Source organism: Planococcus citri, chromosome 3 (genome assembly GCF_950023065.1).
Source record: "Planococcus citri chromosome 3, ihPlaCitr1.1, whole genome shotgun sequence".
Lineage (NCBI taxonomy): Eukaryota > Metazoa > Arthropoda > Insecta > Hemiptera > Pseudococcidae > Planococcus > Planococcus citri.
The window spans coordinates 53,138,186-53,159,086 of NC_088679.1; the positions used below are offsets into that span (position 1 = coordinate 53,138,186).

The following is a 20,901-nucleotide window of genomic DNA, read 5'->3' on the forward strand; positions in this document are numbered from 1 at the left end:
TAATATCGTCATCAAAGGACGACTTTTCCCCACCCTTTCTTTCGAATTAATTAATTCTTTATTCACAATACCAGCATATACGTATTTTTTTTTTTTTTCATTATCGAACCACATTCAGCCGACGTGTACCAAACAAGGGAAAAAATTTGTACTCGAAACAAACTTCTCTCGTTCGAGAAAGAAATATTAAAAAAGTTTGCAACACAAAAAATATTTCATTCGATGAAATTTACGTCAGTTCGTATTTCAAAAGTTTTGCAAACCAACAGATTAAACTAAGAATGTTGATTAATTTGTTTTGAATACTAGACCTTGGTGAAATTTTCGCTGTCACTTAAAAACAACACTTCAACTCGACTTTACGTAATTAACAACAACATTCTATAAAGATTTTCACTTGGAAATTGTTAAATATTTTCTCGAACAATGTAATGAAATTTCACCCTAACAGGTACAACAAGGTACATTGCAGGAATAAGTAATTGTATTATTTTGGTATAGTTTTACCTAAATATTTTTTGGCATTTTTGCAGCCTAACTGTCATCCGCATGCTCATAAATATCATCTTTTAATAAAACCAACATCGATTAATAATGCTCGCGAGTTTTACGACTTGATTTAGTTTATTAAACGTTCAGCTGGGTCAGCTGAGCACAATTTATGGCACTTTTTTTTTTCTTCTTACGCGCAGTTACACGGGAAAGGTGCTCTTAGCTGTGATGCCATAAACGTTCATAAAATTTTGACGTAAAAATGTTACGCTTATATTTTCAACTCTTATTTGCGGCGAGTATAACTAAATAGTAATTTTTTTTGTTACTTAGGTAGCAAAAAATTACGCGCTCTGCTTGAAGTAATTATTCAGCTTGCGTTATGAAATTATACCGCCATTTTTACACTATAATATTTCGCTTGTAAAATAATATATTTCAAATTAACTTTCTAATTATTTTATGGGTTTTAATGGGGAGACTTTTCTTTAGTTTTCACTCCGATATTTCTTCAATTGTGAGAACTTATCTGCATCACGTATAACATTTTTACATAGCACAATAAGGTATGCGTTTGAAAATTATTGACTATTTTTTTTTTTTCAAATTTACACATGAATATGCAAAATCCGAAATTAACTTGAAATTTTGTAATTTGCAGGTAACGCAAAACACAAATTAAAATTTTCTAGTTCGGATGAGGTAAATATCGCGAAATCTAAATTTTGATTTAAATTTTGTAAGTTTAATGAGAGCATGCAAACTTCAAAATTGACTAAAAATTTTACTGTTAAGAGGTGATGTGAAATCTGAAACTATTTTAAAATTTTTTAGTTTGGTGATATGTAATTTGAAATCCAAAATAAATTGAAATTTTGTAGTTTAACCCTTCACACTTCAGAGGTGATATGAAATTCGAAATTTATTTGGAATTTTGTAGTTGGAGATAATGTGAAGTGTGAAATCAATTTGAAATTTTTGAGGCCATGAAAAATTCGAAACAGAAATTGAAATTTTGCAGTTTGGAGATAATTTAGAAATTTTCCAATTTGTACGTGATGAGAAATTAAAACTTGGGCTTGGAGGCGATGCGGAGTCAAAAATTATTTTAAAATTGCACAAGGACAGTTGTAACTATTTTAGAGGTACCTTTCCAATGTGAAATCGAAAACTGAAATGAGATTTTGTAGTTTGGAAGGCAGCGATGCGAAGTCCGAAATCAACACATTTTATAATTTGAAGAAGGTGATGCGAGACCCGAAATTAAATTGAAATTGTGCAGTTTGGAAGTGATGCAAAATGTAAAATTAATTTTCAATTTCGTACTCAAACTTCAATTTAAATATTTATAGTTTGATCGAGACGTAAACACAGAACCCTTTAATTCTAATTTTGCAGTTTCGAGGTTTATGCAAAGTCAAAAATTAATGTGAAATTTCACCGCAGTTTTAAGGAAATGTAAGATCCAAAATTGAATCAAAAATTTATGGTTATAGAAAGTGCAAAAATCCGAAATTAATTTAAAATTTCTTCAAAATAAATTGAAATTTTGGGGAATGAATGGAAATGCAAATTCCAAAATTAATTTAAAATTTCATAATTTAGAGGTGATACCTACGAGATCCGAAATTAATTTGAAATTTTGTAGTTTGTGGGTGATATGAAATATTGAAATTTCCCTGCTTGGCAGTAATGTGAAGTTCTAAATGCATTTGAAATTTACCTAGTACATATGTTTATGTATAGTTTAAAGGAAATGCAAAATCCGAAATCAATTAAAAATTGTGTAGTTTTGAGATGGTGAAACATCTGAAATTAATTAGAAATTCTATGTTTTTAACAGACAATGCGAAATTCGAAATTAATTTGAAATTTTGCGAATCACAAATCAGAAAATTGATACTCGTACATTTCATAATTTGTAGGCAATTTGAAATCTGATTTGGAATCTTGAAATTTTTAGGTACCTAATGTGAAATCTGAAAATTATATTCAGATTTGGAGAATTGCGGGTTATTTGAGATCTCGAAATTTTTTTGAAAGTTTGTAATTCGTTCATGTTGCTGGTAATGCAAAAAAATAAATGAATATAAAATTAAACTGCGTTAATATTTAATGAAATTTGGTTTGTACTCTATTTCTGACCGACAGAGTCGTTTGGTGAATGTAGTTTCAAACCATTCTGAAGCATCCAGTAGGTTTTCGGATGCTCAAGTTTTCGAAAAAAAACGCTGTACATATGTAGAATGAAAATGAAATTGAGCATCTATATCTCAAATTTACCATCATTGTGACCATTTCGATCGATTTAGGCACATATTTCCAAAATATTTTTTTTGTTTTTTTTTGGGTGTTTATAATTACTAGATTATTACACCCTACGTCAGATTATATTGAATTTGTCAGGTTGTGTTTTTTAACAAGAGTAATAAATTTTTCTATTTCGGAAGGGCTGTCAGGAATGTAGAGAGAGTTTTCATCTATTTGAAGAGATAATCGATCTCAGTAGGTGTTGAACAGATATGGATTCAGATGAGCAAAATTGACACGAGGGCTTAGGGGCTTTTAGGTAAAGATGGTTATGTGTGATTTTGGTGTGTCCAATTCTCAGTCTTGTCAAGATAACTTCTTCAGGTCTATTTATTAAGTAAGAGAGGTTTTTCCAAGGATGATCGAACTGATTTTTTATGTTGAAAGAGCTTGTTGGCTGTTTGTTGGGACCAGAAATTTTGCCAATTCATGTATATATTTTGAGTGAGAAAAGATTTGATGTTGTCAGCTGTGGTGATGGTGGGGGGGGGGGGGAGAGCAGTTGCAGATTTTGCATAAGTATCAACCATTTCGTTTCCAGTGATTCCAATGTGGCTGGGAACATACATAAACTGAATAATAAAGTGGGAATTTTGTAGCTCAAATAGTTTTTTAAGAATATTTTGAACTATAGGGTGATCAGAAAACAGGTTTTGTATAGAAATCAATGAACTTAAGGAATCACTCTGGATCAAAAAATGTTTGTTATCTGGTTCAGAGGTGAGTATATCACAGAGGCAATCATAGATAGGATAGCAGTGAGTTCAGTACAGTAAATAGATAAACAGTTTGGGAGTTTGAAATTTGAAATTGCACCACTTATAGAGTATGCATACTTATCCAGAATGATGATTTGGTATTTTTGATCCATCAGTGAAACAGAGGTTGAATTCAGGATAGGTATTTTGATAGAAGTTCCAGATAGTTATTTTTAATTACTTACTAATGGAGAATGACTTTTCTTGTGCTGGTTCAAATCCAACATTTTTTCCAGCGATTATTTTTGAAAAAGAATGTGAAAATTTGAAAATGTTGGATTCCAACCGTCACTAACGATTTTGAAAATGTGAGCCTAAATCTATCTGAAGAGTAATAGGAGTTTTCCAAAAATTGGAAAATCCGAAAATCCACTGTAGTCTTCAGAACGATTCGAAACCACCACCAATCGACTTGGGAGGTCGAAAATAGGTTACAAACCAAATTTCAGCTTTTTATGTCAATTTGATCATTTTTTTTTTTATATAGAAATGGACAAAATTTGAAAATCTGAGAATTTGCCAAAAACCGAAAAATGAATTTCAGCACCTGACATTTTTACTACTGGTGTATTTTGAGATCCGCTTTCGATTCCTCTATGTCCGGCTGGAAAATGTTGGTGTCAGGATACTTCCCTCGTTAGTGTAATTAGAATTCATCTTTGAAGAGTTGAAAAATTTTTAAGTTCTCAAGATTCTATTAAGCGTCCACGTAGGACCTACTGAAATGGAAATTATTAAAAATACTGTTCGTTTTTATTCATCTTACACGAATTTGTAAGTAGGTGAAAATTTGAGACTTAAAAACGAAAGTTATTTGAATAGGGGGGGGGGGAGTGTGTGTGAATGTCTTATGTAATCGTTCGTCTTTTTAGTCTAAAATCTAAAAGATTATTTAGATTGTTATTGTTTCAATGCATTGGTATAAGATAATTTACGTAGTAAACATTGTCTACAAACTTACGATATTTCAGATGTTCTTCGCGGTAAAGTTCATGTATGATTCAGAGCAATATCGTGTGCATTACATACTCACACGTATGCTAAGTGCATATAAAGAATTCTCGTCGAATAAAACTTTACACCAAAAAGCGAACAGCGGTTTATGCATGGATCAAGAAAGCATTTGTTATTACCTCAAATACGAGTTGGAATATACTTAGGTGAAACTTGCGAGACACAACAAATACCCCATACTATAAAAAGACGAAGGAAAAAAATGCCCAACTCAACTAGCAAGCAAGTTCTACTCGTAAAACATTAATTCCGGTGTTTCTTTTAAACAAGAGCCAGCTTTATGATTGTGTGTACTCGTATATGTGAGAACTGGGAAGCAATAAGTACGGAGAAGGAATAAACATTACACGAAATCAAAGAGCGACCACAGAAAAAGCGTGCGTTATTATTGCACCGTCAGCGTTGCGATTTTCTGCTCTTTTTTGTTTGGTACTTAGGATTGCTTTAAAGAAGTAAGAAAGAAATATGAAAAATTTTTCCATTAAGATATCGATTCCGCTTTCATTAAACTCGATATTTATGTATTTATATACTTTTAATGGACTATATATATACAATCCTTAACAACGCATTGCAGTTATTTTGCTTTGGAAAAAAAAATAGTAGTCGGGGTTTACAACGCGGAAGAATACACTTTTTGTTTTTAAGTTCGATAAAGTTGCCCTTTTGGCGGGTGAAAAGTTGTAAAGTTTTATGGTGCGTGGAAGTTTCAGCGAACATTTTTCTTGTTCGGTTCGCTTGCTAATTCCAAAACGAAGAACAACCTAATTCTTTTGTAAGGGTTACTTCCCTAAGGGTCGTTTTGCATACTTAACCGATTCTTTTGGGGATTTTGGCGTGGTTTTTTTCCTCTCTCCTAGACGGGAAATCTAATTTTCCAAATATTTGCACTTCTATTTGAACTACTATAATTCGCAACGTAAATTTTTTCCACTCTTCTTTTCATTTAGCGACGCAACGAATTAATTGAAATGGCTCCATTTTAGTGTATGCAATTTTGGTCTAGTGATTTTTTGGACGCGGCACGAGACGCTGTCGCGAAATTTTATATTCTTCAAGGTTTCAGCAATTAAGCAAGCTTTACTCTCGGGTCTCGTTACCACGACGATATTATCGACGAAATTGTTTTCACCATTTGCGAAATTTTCTCGCTACTGCAGAAACGGAGAAAAATTTGTCCCCGGGTATTTTACCTTTCACGTTTCGTAAATCGAATCATTTTGTTACACCGTGTAAACTGCGCTCTATCGAATAAAGCGCTAAAAATGATGAAATTTACACCTGTTTTGTTACACCCAGTATATTGGCGCAGCAAAGTATACTCAAATATAGGTAGGTATGTTTTTCATTCCTACTTTTGTATGGAAAATGGTTTTTTTGGGGGACAGACGGAAACATAAAAATGTAAATTTTTTCGTTAGGTATATAAATGGGCTAAAAAAAAAAGAAAAGTAAAATCTTATGTCATCAAAAATGGCTACTATTTTGCGCTATTTTTGTCTAGCCGTATAATAGGACAATTTAAAAGAATCAAAAATGAAAAACAACGGTAAATTGCGGTCGAACAAAGAAATATAACAATAGGGCGACAACGGTATAAAATGTTGCAGAAAAAGGAAAGGAGAGAGAAAAAAATGAAAATGGGAACTGTCGCTTCCTGTTACTTTAGAACATTTGTCGCGTTTAATGTATCGTTTTTTCGACTAAAAGAAAAGACGAATGAGCTCTTTCTCGGACGTTATAATTTGAAACTAAAAGAAAGTGTTATTAAAACGTTTGTGATTGCCAGGAATAAGGGTTGCCAAAAATAATCTTAAAATTCGCCTTATATGTTTTGGCTTGGCTTGGCTTCGGTTTTTCTCTTCTATAGGTATATTTTACTAGCATGGGTAACGAAAAAGTACACTGTAATTTTTGAGAGACTATATGGGTTCGGTTATTTGCTGCATAAGAATCGACGTATCAAACCGAAAGTTGCTATGTTCAGCGAATTTCTATAGGATTTTTTTTACAATTCAGATTGAGACAATAGACTGTTCACGTATATAGAGGGTTTTTGGTAATCGTTTAGGAATGCTGGTCGAGAGCTTTTCCTTGGACGGATTTTAGTCGTGAAATATCTGCAGGTTTTTTTCCCTCTCTTTTTGTGGTGGAAATTAAAATGGCTTTTCTATTAAGCCCCAAATAACATTAGGTAGTTATTCGGTGGTGTTTTCGAGAACGTTTTTATTAAGTTAGCGTGATGGTGAGATTACCATCGCAGCCTTTTCTCAGATCGACTTCAAGAATTGCGTAGCTTCCTTGATCATTTCAAGCGGCGTTATTTTTGGTTGCTTTGTTTTTGGATTTCTTTTTTTTATCCTTTTAGGAAAAATAAAAATGACAGCGAGAAGAAAGAAAACGAAAAAAAAGAAGAAAATTCTCGTCGATACGCTCTGTTTGAATTCCGGACGATGGGTTAATTTTCGTTCTTAATACATATACCTACCCACCTAATAAATGTATTATTACCTATCTAGAAAAAAAAAGATAGAACTTTATATCAGATTAGAAGGATATAAATTAGAAATCTTCCCTCTCGCCACCAGCATCACGGCATCATTTTTCAAATCAATAAGTTCTTATTCATATAATACATATCTACTCTGTCAGTACATGTATCAGTATTATCAACGAGTAGTCCTTTTGTGCAGCACAATACGAATACTTACACACTTCTTGAAAAGAAGAAAAAAAGTGGAAAAATATCTTCGGATCATGTTGAAGACAGAACTCGAGGACTTGTACTAATTGCAGGCCAATTTAAAGTTGATTTATGTAAAAACATGCGCCAATTTGCTGACATGTATATTACATGTAGAATAATGAAGTGGGAAAAATAATGAGGATTTTGTAAGAGCCGTAAGAGGATAGTGCACAGGCTTGCTATACATCTCCTATATATATTACAGACACAGAAAAACTAATACGAGTATATGTAAAATACATAACGTTAATAAGATGATTTTTTCTGTTCCAGATGAAAGGAGTGTTTACGCGGGACGTGTTTTTTTTTTTTATTTTATTTAAAAACATAAAATTCTTGGTATAGACGTATAAAACAAACAGTCAGATAATTTTGGAGAACGTTAGAATTTAAAAATAAATTGCACACGTTTTGTTTATGGCGTAAGAGCAGTAATAAAAATCATTTTAATGCTGAATCCGATATTATGGTGGAAATAAAGAAAATAATATAAACCCGAATTGTATAGCATAACAAAGCCTTCCGAGGTTTTCATTCGGCATATCTCATTGTGGGAAATTGTTATCTGTTACGAGCGTACTCCGGTGGGTAATAATTAAAAAAACTAAAAAATGAAAAGTTGGCGATCAAGCTGAAGTAGTAGAATTTTACGGTTGGGCGGTTTCATGAATGGGATCCCATTCGATAACCTTGTTGAAATATGTTTATATTTGTGTTTTCTAACGAGCTGGTAGGAGGATTGAACTGATTGGAAAGTTGGGAAAATGTTGACACTTGAAAAAAATTGTGTTCTCAAAATATCACCTGCTGGATGACATGATTTGCAGTGTACACAATAATAAGTAAGTACAGATGCAGATTTTAAAAAAAACAAACGTGATGAATTGTCCATCATAGCATTGTGCAGGGCATTACAGTATTATCCAAAAATCCAATTCAATTTTATAGAGCTTCGTGAAATCCATCGAATGTCAGATAACTTCCGGAAATCCAAACATGGGGAAATAAGATGTAAATTTTCTGGCAAATTTAGTCATCCAATAAATATTAGTGCGAGTATTCTCACGAGTAAAAGTGATTGTGGCCATTTACGAGTATATCACACTGATTGCGAATTTTTAAAATTATGAAATTTAAAATAATTTTGGGATTTTGCATTAGGTACCTGCGAATTACAAAAAATTTTAAAATAGATTTGGATAACACGTTACCAGCAAATTACAAAATTTCCAATGATTTTCGGATTTTACTTTACGACTAGTTGTTGATGAAAAAACCACCAGAATGTCCTCATGATCATAGAAATTTTTTTGAATGTCTGGTGACTCCTTAGTGAATCCGAGTGACTTCTAGGAGAAAGATTCGCCGGAAGTCACCAAGTGAGTTTTTGACATTTTTTAGGTGAATTTATGATGAAAAAATTAGAAGAATGTTCACATGACCCTAGACATTTTTTTTTGAATGTCTGGTGACTTCTAGGTGAATCCTGGTGACTGCTTGATGAAAGATTCACCAGAAGTCACCAAGTGAGTTATTCGTCTTTTTACGGCGAATTGTTGGTGAAGAAACCACCAGAATGTCCTCAGGACCTTTGAAGATTTTTCTGAATGTCTCGGTGAATTCTGGTGACTTATGGTGACAAATTCACTGGAAGTCACCAATTGAGTTATTGACTTTTTTTTAGGTGAGTTTATGATGAAAAAATCAAGAGAACGTCCTCATGACCCTAGAAATTTTTTTTTGAATGTCTGGTTACTCCTTGGTGAATTCTGATGACTTCTGATGAATCATTCAGCAGAAGTCACCAAGTGAGTTTTTTGTCTTTTTATGGCGAATTTTTGGTGAAGAAATCACCAGAATATCGTCTTGGCCCTTGAAATTATTTTTGAATGCCTGGTGACTCCTTGGTGAATTCTGGTGACTTCGTGTGAAAGATTCGCCGGAAGTCACCAAGTGAGTTTTTGACTTTTTTTTAGATGAATTTGTGATGAAAAAATCAAGAGAACGTCCTCATGACCCTAGAACTTTTTTTTGAATGCCTGGTTACTCCTTGGTGAATTCCGGTGACCTCTGATGAATCATTTACCAGAAGTCACCAAGTGGATTTATTCTCTTATTTATGGCGAATTGTTGGTGAAGAAACCACCGGAATATCCTTATGGCCCTTGAAAACTTTTTTGAATTCCTGGTGACTCTTTGGTGAATTCTGGTGACTTATGGTGAAAGATTCACAGAAAAACACCAAGTGAGTTTTTTTGTCTTTTTTAAGACGAACTGTAGGTGAAAAATCCACCAGAATGTTCTCAGAGCCGTTGAAAGTTTTTTTGAATGGCTGGTGACTTCTGGTGACTTCTGGTGAAAGATTCACTGGAAGTCACCAAATGAGTTTTTCACTTTTTTTAGGTGAGTTTATGATGAAAAAATCAAGAGAATGTCCTCATGACTCTAGAAATTTTTTTTGAATGTCTGGTGACTCCTTGGTGAATCCTGGTGACAGATTCACCAGAAGTCACCAAGTGGGTGTTTATTGTTTTTTTCAAGACGAATCGTTGGTAAAAATGCCACCAGAATTTCCTCGGGGCCTTTGGAAATTTTTCTGGATTCCTGGTAACTCCTTGGTGAATTCTGGTGACTGTTTGGTGGCAGAATCACCCGCAGTCATCAAGTGGGTTTTTTGTCTTTTTTAAGACGAACTGTTGGTGAAAAATCCACCAGAATGTCCTCAGAGAGCCTTTGAAAATTTTTTTGAATGGCTGGTTACTCCTCGGTGAATTCTTGTGACTTCTGATGAATTATTCACAAGAAGTCACCAAGTGAGTTTTTTGACTTTTTAGGGCAAATTGTTGATGAAGAAATCACCAGAATATCCTCATGGCCCTTGAAATCTTTTTTGAATGCCTGGTGACTCCCTTGGTGACTTCTGGTGACTTCTGGTGGAGAAGTCACCAAGTGGGTTCATTGTCTTTGTTACAAATAAAACCCATTCTGTTTTTCGCATTGCCTGAGAATTATGGAATTACAAATTAGGTATCAAATTAACTACCTATTTAAAATAACAATACCACTTCAAGAGCAATGAAGTTCTTTCCAGCTATCCCAGTTTCTCAAAAATGACCTCAAATGAATGGTGACATCATAAGATTACTTTAAAAATAATCAATTCTGCCACCAACTAATTTTGAAAATTTTAATTTTTTTATACAGGTAGATCAATTTTTCTCAACGCACTAAACTTCGAATATTTTCCTACAGTAGAACAGAAAAGTTGAAAATTTCAAGTGCAACATTATCCACTTATTCCCACAGCAAAATGATCTAGATATTCCCCAAGAGATCTTCATTCGTACGAGATTACTTTTTTATCCAATGGCACGTTTTTGTTGTCGAACAAACCTTTATACATCATTCCCTGTAGATAAACAAAGTTGGGTTCGGCAAAAAAAAAAATATTCTCATTTTTTGCATATGAGTCCATTCAATACAGGTCAGAGATTAGTTGTTCATATTACCTACGTTAAATAGTATATAGTTAGGTAGGAATTGGGTGTTTCGTGAATATAGGTACATAGATTTGAACATTAAGCTAGAATTTTCCAGTCGTCGGCGCAGAGTCTATAATAATTGCTCGAGTAGCTAGCTATATGCTTCGAATATATTTATATGCACGTGTGAAGAAAATGTACCTATGCAAAACGATCTCATAATATTCGCCTAATGGAAAAGTACGTTAGTAGCTCTAACAAAAAGTTTATTTAGTCAAAGTTAAACAGTACGTGCATCTAATTAACTTGAGCGTCGGATCATATAGGAGCAATTATGCTTAGAATATAAGACGCCTCTGTACCATTTGGCTTTTGCTTCAGTCGTCTCACTCATACTGAGAAATGAGAGAAAGGGAAGATTATTAAAGGAGCAACCAAAACATCTACCTTATACCTACACAGAGATGGAAACTTTTCACAACTTTTTAACCATTTTATACGTGTATTGAGATTTCAAGTCTTATATACGGGTACGTCTAGGATTGCAATGAAGCTTGATCTATGGTGAGTCCTTATTCATTGCATTGAGTATGATATCTCAGTGTGTGTGGTTTACGGCTTATATTCCTAAAGCGTGTAATGTATAATGCATACCTGCCTACGTAAGTCTAGGTACACTTTACATTTAGATTAGATGTTCATAACGTTTGAAAACCAATTACTTCGTTGCCAGTTTCATAGATCGAGTATAAAAATGTATTCGCCATACGTGTAGGTATACGTAAGACTGATATATTATACGATGTACTTGTATATTTCAATTCTCCGACGCATCTATTGTCGAGGAACAAATAATTTAATATTTTAATCAAATACTTTTTATGCGCATATAAAATTTTATTTCAATCTATCTTCAATTTCGATATTTACCAAAATAAAAAATAAAAAAAATATGGAAATTCCGTATTGAAAATTCAATACGTTCAGATATATATAAGCTATATCTTTCGCGTTTGGAATTAAAAAATAAAATCTATAAAAGGTAAAGTGTGATAAGTTTGCGTGTAGGCAATTTCACATGATAATAGAATTCTTCGCTTAAATGGGAATTTCCTGCTAAAATTGAATTTTTTCAGATAGCGATCACTTTCGCATGTTTTTGATAATAATATTTCAATACGTTTGTGTATTTGTATTTTGTAATACTATTCAGATTGTTGAAAAAAAATCGAATACAGGCGGTGAAATGAGCTTTGCTGTATTTTTGCATCCTATACAAGTACCTAGACCCGCCTTATATCGTACAAGTATATGTTAAATAGGGTTTTCATCGTACTATACAAGTGTACCTACTATGTACTATGGTGATAATATGATGATAAAAAGGATTATCATTAATATGAACATACGTACAAATACGATGAGATTTTTTCAAATCTAAATTCGCGTTTTAATGCAGTGAAGTGATATCAATCATCGAGGAAGAATCATTTTACAGTATGATAAAAACTTGATTTTAATATTTTTTACGCGAATAAAATCATCGTGTGAAAGCATTATAAATGATGGCGAATGCAAATAAAAATGCTGATTTATTATTGAATTTTCTCCAATCGGGATTCGCCATGATTGATGTATCAGTATGCAAAAAAAAATACAATGTTGTTTTGTGCGAGGGTAAATATCGATATCAGATACTTTTTATTTTACGTATGGTGAAGCTGATTAGAATATTTTACAATGTTTCAATATTTTGATACTTCATAACGTAGACATTGAACGATTGAAATTTTGAATATATCGTCGAACTAAACGTGATTTGTGATTCAACAAATTGCCAATTTTGATATTTTTCATCTAAGAAATAGACTACTTTAGAAATTTTTCCCATAGGGGAAACCATGTTATAGTTATGCCTAAATGAAAACTGACAAATTTTTTTTTTTTTTTTAATTTTAAGTACTCCATTAAAAAAATTGAAGAGCTTTACAAAGAGCTGGGCGTGAACACGTAAAACTGCTACAATTTCGCCACATTCTATAAGCACCTATAAATTTCGTGCTAAATATAAGTATAAATTTAAAATTCACCAAAACAAAATCACCGAACAAGAAATCAAATCAAACCACTGGGATTACCAAACCAACACCAGTAGGTACCCAGTACATATTTCCAAGTACCTACCAAACAGATTCACGATTTCGGACCGAAAAAAAAAAACCAAGCCCATATGTTCGCAGGTTGAAATTTTCTCATATAAAAGCTCGGAACGAAATATACTTCGACGCAAAACCCTTGGAAAAGCGCTAGTTCGCAAAGCGGCTCTATATATTTAGTGGATAACTTTAAAAAATAATTTTTAATATGTTTCTCCGCCTTTCAGTTCAACAAAACAAAACTTTCGCACGCTTCGAAGAAAATACGCGCTAGGTGTTTGAAAAAAATAACTTCAATCTCCAATTTCACACCGGATATAAATTTTTCAAAGCTTCGGCGTAGGTATTAATTTTTCACAACTCAAAAAGTCCAAAAAACAAACGAAAATCTTCACGCTAGTTTTACTCATAGTAGGGTTAAGAATCGAATGAAAGATGAAATTTGATGCTGAAATATTTCTGAATTCTAACGCGTAAAATGCTGGACTTCATTTTAGGTAAATGCTTTCGAAAGATTTGAAAAATTGTAAGTTATTTTTGAATGCGCACTTAATGCATATCCAAGGGAGTTGAAATTTTTCTCGTGTTTTTCTCCCCTCGCCGCACCATCGAGAATAGGTACGATGATTTTCACGAAGCTTTCATTTATAATAGAGAAGAATCATTTTACCAGTGATCGCCAATGCGGGGAACTCGACTGGAAAACTGCTTTAGATTTCTGATGAAAAAATAATCAGCTAGCTTTATTTTTTATACATGGTTTGAAATTGTTCCAGATACGGATGCTGCCGGCTTCGCTTCGATAAGAGTTTTGCGAAATTGTTCTCATAAAAGTTTCTCTTTAAAAGCATGCCTACGCTGTGCTGCAGCGTCGCGTACCATTTTTTTCTCACCCGGTTAAAGATAAAGTTTAATAACGCATCCAAGTGCATAAGTAGCTAGGTAACTACAAATATACTTAGTCCATGTAGAATCCTGAAAGATTAATTTAATATCTCGATAAATCGATATTTTGAATTTATTTTCGGGTTTGAAATTTCATTTCGAGCAACTTTTTGTCGAATTTTTGGCATGCCAAAGGTCCAATAGGATGAGTAAAGTACCTATCTAACTTTTTCATATTTTATTATTCAAAGAAAATTTCCATTTAAAGCATTGATTTTTCAATCGAGACACCTCACAGTTCATATAGTTTTTAAAACTACCCGATGCAAAAAATTTCATTAAAGGATAGGTATTCTCAGGTAAGATAGGCGAAATGGCCCTGTTTTCAGATTTGGAAAATCATGAAGGATTATCGTTGGATACCTCCAAAAAAAATTTCGATTGGAATTTCCGCCCCTCACTCCACCACTCTTGGGCAATATAGCCAAAAAAGGCGTTTTTTGCGAGAAAAATTCTGTATCCATGAGTAGTGGGGAGAAAATAAATGTGTAGGGGAAGCCTGAGCCTTTCAATACAATTTTTTTCAAAAATTTTTATCATAGTGGTGGAGGTAAAATCAACAAAAGAAAACTTTGAACCGCCACAGCTCTGGATTGAAGGGTTTATCACAAAAACTGTTTTCGACAAAATGTATCTTTTTAAGAGTAATTTTTTCCTACTAATCGATAAAATCAAAATAAATACGAGTTTTACGCGTTTTTTTACATAATTATGCGAAATATGCGAAAACTGTACAGAACAAAAATTGTTTAGCGTCAAATTTCACCCTAGAAAACGTGTTCAAAAGATTGTCAGAACGCTCATCTACTGAAGTTAGGACGGATTGTAGGTAACCATGAGCTCTGTGAATAAAAAAATACCAAAAAAAAAATCAAATAGAGGTCAGCGCAATTCAGTTGCAATTCTCACATTCTTTTCATTTTAAACACGTTTCCAGAATGCTTGGTGAAAAAAATCTTCAAAATGAAAATATCGACAGTGAAACTTACAAAAAGTTACCCAGACTGTACAAATTATCCAAAAATTGTTCAAAGTCTAACTCAAAATCAGTAACTGCAAAAAATACAAATTTCAATTTGCTGTACTTTCAGACTATTTCAGCTAAAATTAACAAGATTTTTATTGACCATTTCAGCATAAAACAGAATTTTTTTGATAACTTGTCAAAAAAAAGTCTTTGCTTTTAAGTTATTTTGGCAAAAAAATGTTTTTTTTTTTAAAATAAATTTTGACAGTGATTTGGCAAAAAACAGGACTTTTTAGGATAATTTTGGCAAAAACAACAATTCTTGCCAATTTTGGCAACAGGATTTTTGGAACATTTTAGCCAAAAGCAGGAGTTTTGTTTGGCAATTTTTACAAAAGTTAGGAGTTTTTAGTAATTTGACAAAAAAGGCAAAAAACATAACAAGGACTTCTTCGGTTAATTTTGGCATTTTTGCTCATTTATTCTGCAAAAAATAATAGAACTTTTTTGATAACGTCAAAAAAAAGGTATTTTTCCACAATTTCGGCAAAAAAACCAAGACTTTTTTGGCAATTTACAAACGTTGTCGTTGTAGTCGCACTCCTTTACAGGAGATAGCGTATATTTCCATCTATATTAGCCGGGTTTCTAGCTTATCTGATCATTTCTTTCAGGGTCTTACAGGGAGAGTTGGCTAGTGTGTTTGTTGTTAACAGCTCCAATCGTTTCCTCCCTCTTGTCGATCTTCCTTGGATTTTCCCAGTACCGCTAGCATGAAAATACCGTTTTCTTGTACTTTATGAGCTACTTAAATACTTTAGCTTTCTGTTTTTGATATCTTCAACTATGATGACTTTTCACTCCTCTCCTATTCTTGCTAATACTTCCTTGTTGGTAATGAAGTCCTTCCAGCATGAGATCCGTAGTAACCTTCGATGGAACCACATCTCAAAAGCGGATACTTTCTTCTCGCATTCTGCACTCATGGTCCATGTTTTGCAGAAATACTTCAGAACGGTCCAAACATAGCATTGCATAATTCTTTTCCTCAGACCTATACTCATCGTTCAATTTCCCAGCACATTGGCAAGGTTGTTGAAAGCAGTTTTCGCCATTCCAATCTGTGATTTAATTTCTTTATGATCTCTACCATCGTTGTTTATCAGCGCTCCAAGGTATCTGAATTGGTTTACATTTTCAATTTCTTGTGTTCCAATGTTGATTTTGGCCTCTTTATTGTCTCCTTTTGTAAATCTCATCACCTTGGTCTTGCCATCGTTTATTTTCATTCCGTATTTTAGTCCTGAACTTCCTGAAGCAGTTTTCGCCATTCCAATCTGTGATTTAATTTCTTTATGATCTCTACCATCGTTGTTTATCAGCGCTCCAAGGTATCTGAATTGGTTTACATTTTCAATTTCTTGTGTTCCAATGTTGATTTTGACCTCTTTATTGTCTCCTTTTGTAAATCTCATCACCTTGGTCTTGCCTGCATTTATTTTCATTCCATTCCGTATTTTAGTCCTGCGCATCTGCGCTTCTGTCCCAGCAAGGATCACTTTGTCATCTGCGTAGCTTATTTCATTTATTCTCTTGCCATACAAACAGTCAAGATTTTTTGATAATTTTGGCAAAAATAGGAATTTTTGAAATTTTGGCCAACAACAACGTTTTTTGTTCATTTTTACAAAAAATATAAGGACTTTTTTGATAACATCAGAAGAAAATGTATTTTTCGACAATATTATGACCAAAAACAGTGCTTTTTCGACAATTTCAACAAAAGTTGAGATTTTTTGATAATTTTGACAAAAATGAGACTTTAGAGGGATCACAAACTCATCTTCGCTCTTTTATAAATATTTCAGTAATAATATTTTATTCGCAGTCATTCAAAAAAAAAAGGAAATCGCTTTTTGTTTCAGATTTTAAGGATGTTTGAGTATCTACTTGATGATCCCTATCATTTTTTTTCAACTTCATACTTGAGCTTTTTGTTTCAGCTTTCAAGAATAGAGTGGGAGGTTTCTTCTGGGTAAATACTTGGAGAGACCCTTCGTTCTATTCCTTATCTTTAAACTTTGTATGCTTTTTGTTTCAGCTCTCAAGAATGGAGTAGAAGATTTCTTCAAAGTTTTTGTCTTCACGGAAAACATAGGAATGGTGACAGCTTTTGTTTCTGTATTTCCATTTTTGTTTCAGCTTTCAGTCTTTCAAGTATATTTGTATGTAGGTAGTTTCTTCCTCCACTGAAGACAACAGCATGGTAACAGCTCTCTCACTACCCATGTCCCCCTCCCCATTTATATATTTTTGTAGTTTCAGCTTTCAGGTACATACGAGTATGTAGAAAACAACAAAGATGGCAGTAATTCCGAGACTGTGTCATTGTCTTCCAATCGACATTAAAATTAAGAGCAATTTTTCAAAAATATAATGTGCTATAATTAACAAAAACCGTGCCATTTCCCTGTTCTGTGCCAACTCGAGCAAAAAACGTGCTATTTCTATGTTGTTCCATGTCTTCCATCCCAGTAGACCTCTTGATTCAGAATGACAGATGTTCGGCAGGACACCCTGTATAACCCACTCAAACGCACACACACACACACACACACACACACACACACACACACACAAGTATTCATCTACAAACGAATAATACAGAACATGTAATATGAACATTAAAAGTAGCGACGTGGAAATGAATAAGTTATGGCGAAAATTGATGATCGTACTCATCTGGGGGTAGTGAGATAGTGACGTAGTGTTATGTTTGCCGGTTGTACCTATAAGGGGTGAAAAAGTTCATTATCGTTATAAAAGGTATCTAATGGATAAAAATATTTGAGTTAATTATTTAATGGGAATACGGTTACGGCGGAATATTTAATTTCCAAATTATATAATACGAGTATTAAACCTATTTTACGCAAAAAGGACGGGGCAACAGATGGCTTTTATGGGTTATAAACTTATAGAAGTAAATAGCGGTACTTAATGAATGAACTTCACTGAATAGGAAATGTCGCCGTATAAAGTTGAATAAACGTTTAAACTTACCCTGACATTTGGTGACGCTGGCTGACGAAATACTACCACTAGGTATATTACGCTGTATGTATGTATATGAGAAGAGAGAGGCATAAGAACCCAGAAGAAAGTTTATAAGGTAGCATATTTTGCGCGACATATTTATCAAGGCGCATATTAGGACTTTTTTTTTCTTCTTTTTTTATTAACATCATAAATGAAACTTTTTTTTTTCTTCTGTCGCCGTAGTCATATACTTGTTTTATGTTAATATATGATAATGCGGTTGTTATTTATTTCGTCGCTTCAACTGATTCTTGCTTAAAAGTTTAAAGAACTTAGGTTCGTGTCGAAAATCTAAAGAAAGTTTTCGGTATTATATGCAAAAGCTAAGTCGACAGAACAAAGGCAGTTTTCGCGAAAGTATTTTAACCCTTTTGGGATTTCAACTGGAAACTATTCGAATATCAACGAAGGGATGAGATACTATAGTGTCTATAAATCCCATGGCTCGTTCGACAGCCCCAAAATAACATTCGCTGCATCCACAATAAGTCTTGAGAAAATTGGGATCGGATGTACATAAATCTGTTTACATTTGCATTACATAGCGAGGAAAAAAAAAGAATGTTTTTTTATTTCTTTTAAAACGATTTTTCTCCTCCAAATCGTCAGACGTCTAGGAGTTATTTTCGTTCGAATTCAATACACCTAAAGGTGAGAATTAATCGCTTAACCTGGGATACTCGGATCAGATCTAGCTAGTAGCTACGTTATCGTATGGTAGAGAATTGCCGATGGACTTTAATGCGATTTAATTTTTAAATTACCTCGTGTTGTACCGCCTGTATTCCCCGACGATTTAAAATTTGTTCCTTTATAAGGTATTAGCTAATGCTTCAATATTTATAATGTTATTTGGGTATTTTCCCGCAGGATGCCAATGCCAGTGTTGCGAGGGTTCAAAAACAAAATCTTTCTCATTGTCATTTTAAATTGGCCATTTTGTCGCCCTCGTCGTAGTATTTTTTAATGGCCTAATAGAATGTTAATGTCGTGTTGAGAAGTTTTCACCTTTTTGCTTCGCCATATATATATTTTTTTTTTACCCAGAATTATTTATTTTGCGAATCGATATACGCGAATGGTTCGAAAAAATTCGATTTTTTTCCCAACCTTTTGTAACGATTGAAAATTTAACGTGATTGCAAAGCCTTTTTATAAATGTGTTTTTATTCGATATATCGTTGTTTTTATTTCGACTTTTTCTTCTCTCTCTCTCTCTCTCTCGCTCATTTTCATTGAATCTGCCATCTTGTCCGTATTCGCCGAAAAAATTCAATTTATCTACGATACAATGGACTATTGTGAATTTAGATTCGAAAGATAGCCTGTACATTTTCCTTTTGGTCGATGCGCGCATCGTTTATGGATTAATCATGTCCTGTAATGGAAAAACCAGGAAGTCTGAGCTGTCCTTCAAGCCTTTTAAATTACATTATCCCGATTTTTCCCCAAATAATTGTATTTCAACCATTTTATAGTGCTTTGATGACCGATCCGAAATGTTTGAATGATAGAATCGCTGTTAACCATCCCCCTTCCATCTTTTAGGTTCGTGTAATAGGATAAAACATCGGAGAAAATGACGATTCTGTCTTTTCCCCAAAAAAACCGAATGAGTACATTTTACAAAAATACATTCTGAACAAACAATGAAACAAACGTGTTTTCTTTTCAATTGTTTAAACTATGAAAATATCGCGAAAATTGCTTAAAGTAACAAATACACGATTGATAATATGCAATGGAAGTCTCAGTTTAAAATTTGTTTCCCTAAAAATATAAAAATGACTATAATATTGTACATACAAGGTAGGACTACTCGTTTACAAGACACTCTGTATGCTCACAATATTTCGTCGAAAGAGAAAGATTCCATCGATTGTAATGCTCCTCATATCACGCATATTTTGTATTCCTTCCAACGTACGAACAATTTTTTCTTCGACACATAAATAATTTTCATAGATACTCGCGATCTATTCACAACGCTCTCTGAAAACCACTGTTGCGAAAATGATTCGACGTACTCGTATATATTTAAAGCTTCATGCGATATACTACAGTCGTGTATACAGATACGTAAACTAGATTTTTCTTAATTCGATTTAGAATCGCCGATTGAAATCCTAACAAGTACCTACAAGTAGGTACTCACGTAGGAAGGTATACGATAAAAGAAATGTCCGAGTACCGAATTGCACACGGCAGTCGGGAATTTCAAGTTGAATAAAAAATATATCCGATAAAATGGAAAAAAATACGGATAAAAAATCACCCTGATGGGTCTTTTGCAAAAACTAAATCACTTAAATGAACGACAAGAGCTATATATATTGTTTAGTTGTATGGTACAAAAAACATTAATGCGAACATTATATATTTTTTAAACGTCAAATTTTTTTATTGCAGTCATCTTGACGCCCAATAAAAATTTTTTCTTTCAATAACTACATTTCTTCTAAAAAAAAATTCGAATGGACTTCGTTTCTTTTGAAATAGGCTTAGGATATTTCAAAAAAATAAAAATAAAACCATTGTTTTATTAGAGCGAAAAAATATGATTTTGTTAGATGCTTGCATTAGCAGGATGTCCAGTCTTTCAAAGAACTGATTTTCTCTTCAAATTTTATTGCAATATTATCAGCATTCAGTAGTGAATTTTATCAATTAATGATTTACAAAATTTTACTCTTGGAGTTTATGAAGGTAGGATTGTTGGAAGAGTAAGTTCGAAAAATCGTTTTTGACTAACTTAAGTTCAAGTGAGTAGGCGCTTCAATCACATTTTGAGCATTGGAATTTCGAGACAAACTGAAGAAGAGAGGGTTATAAATCTCCTGAAATTTTTAAAACTCGTATTTTAGAAAGTTTTGGATATTTAGCAATCATTATGACTTTTTGGACCAAAAACTAACAAATGGGGACCAGAAAA

At 33.3% G+C, this 20,901-nt stretch overlaps 1 protein-coding gene across 3 annotated transcripts in view; it reads right to left on the reverse strand.

Annotated features, from left to right (window-relative positions):
- Nucleotides 1-20,901, reverse strand: part of LOC135840474 (suppressor of lurcher protein 1-like) — a 275,632-nt gene that overhangs the window by 83,844 nt on the left and 170,887 nt on the right. The gene's annotated exons all lie outside the window — the stretch shown is intronic.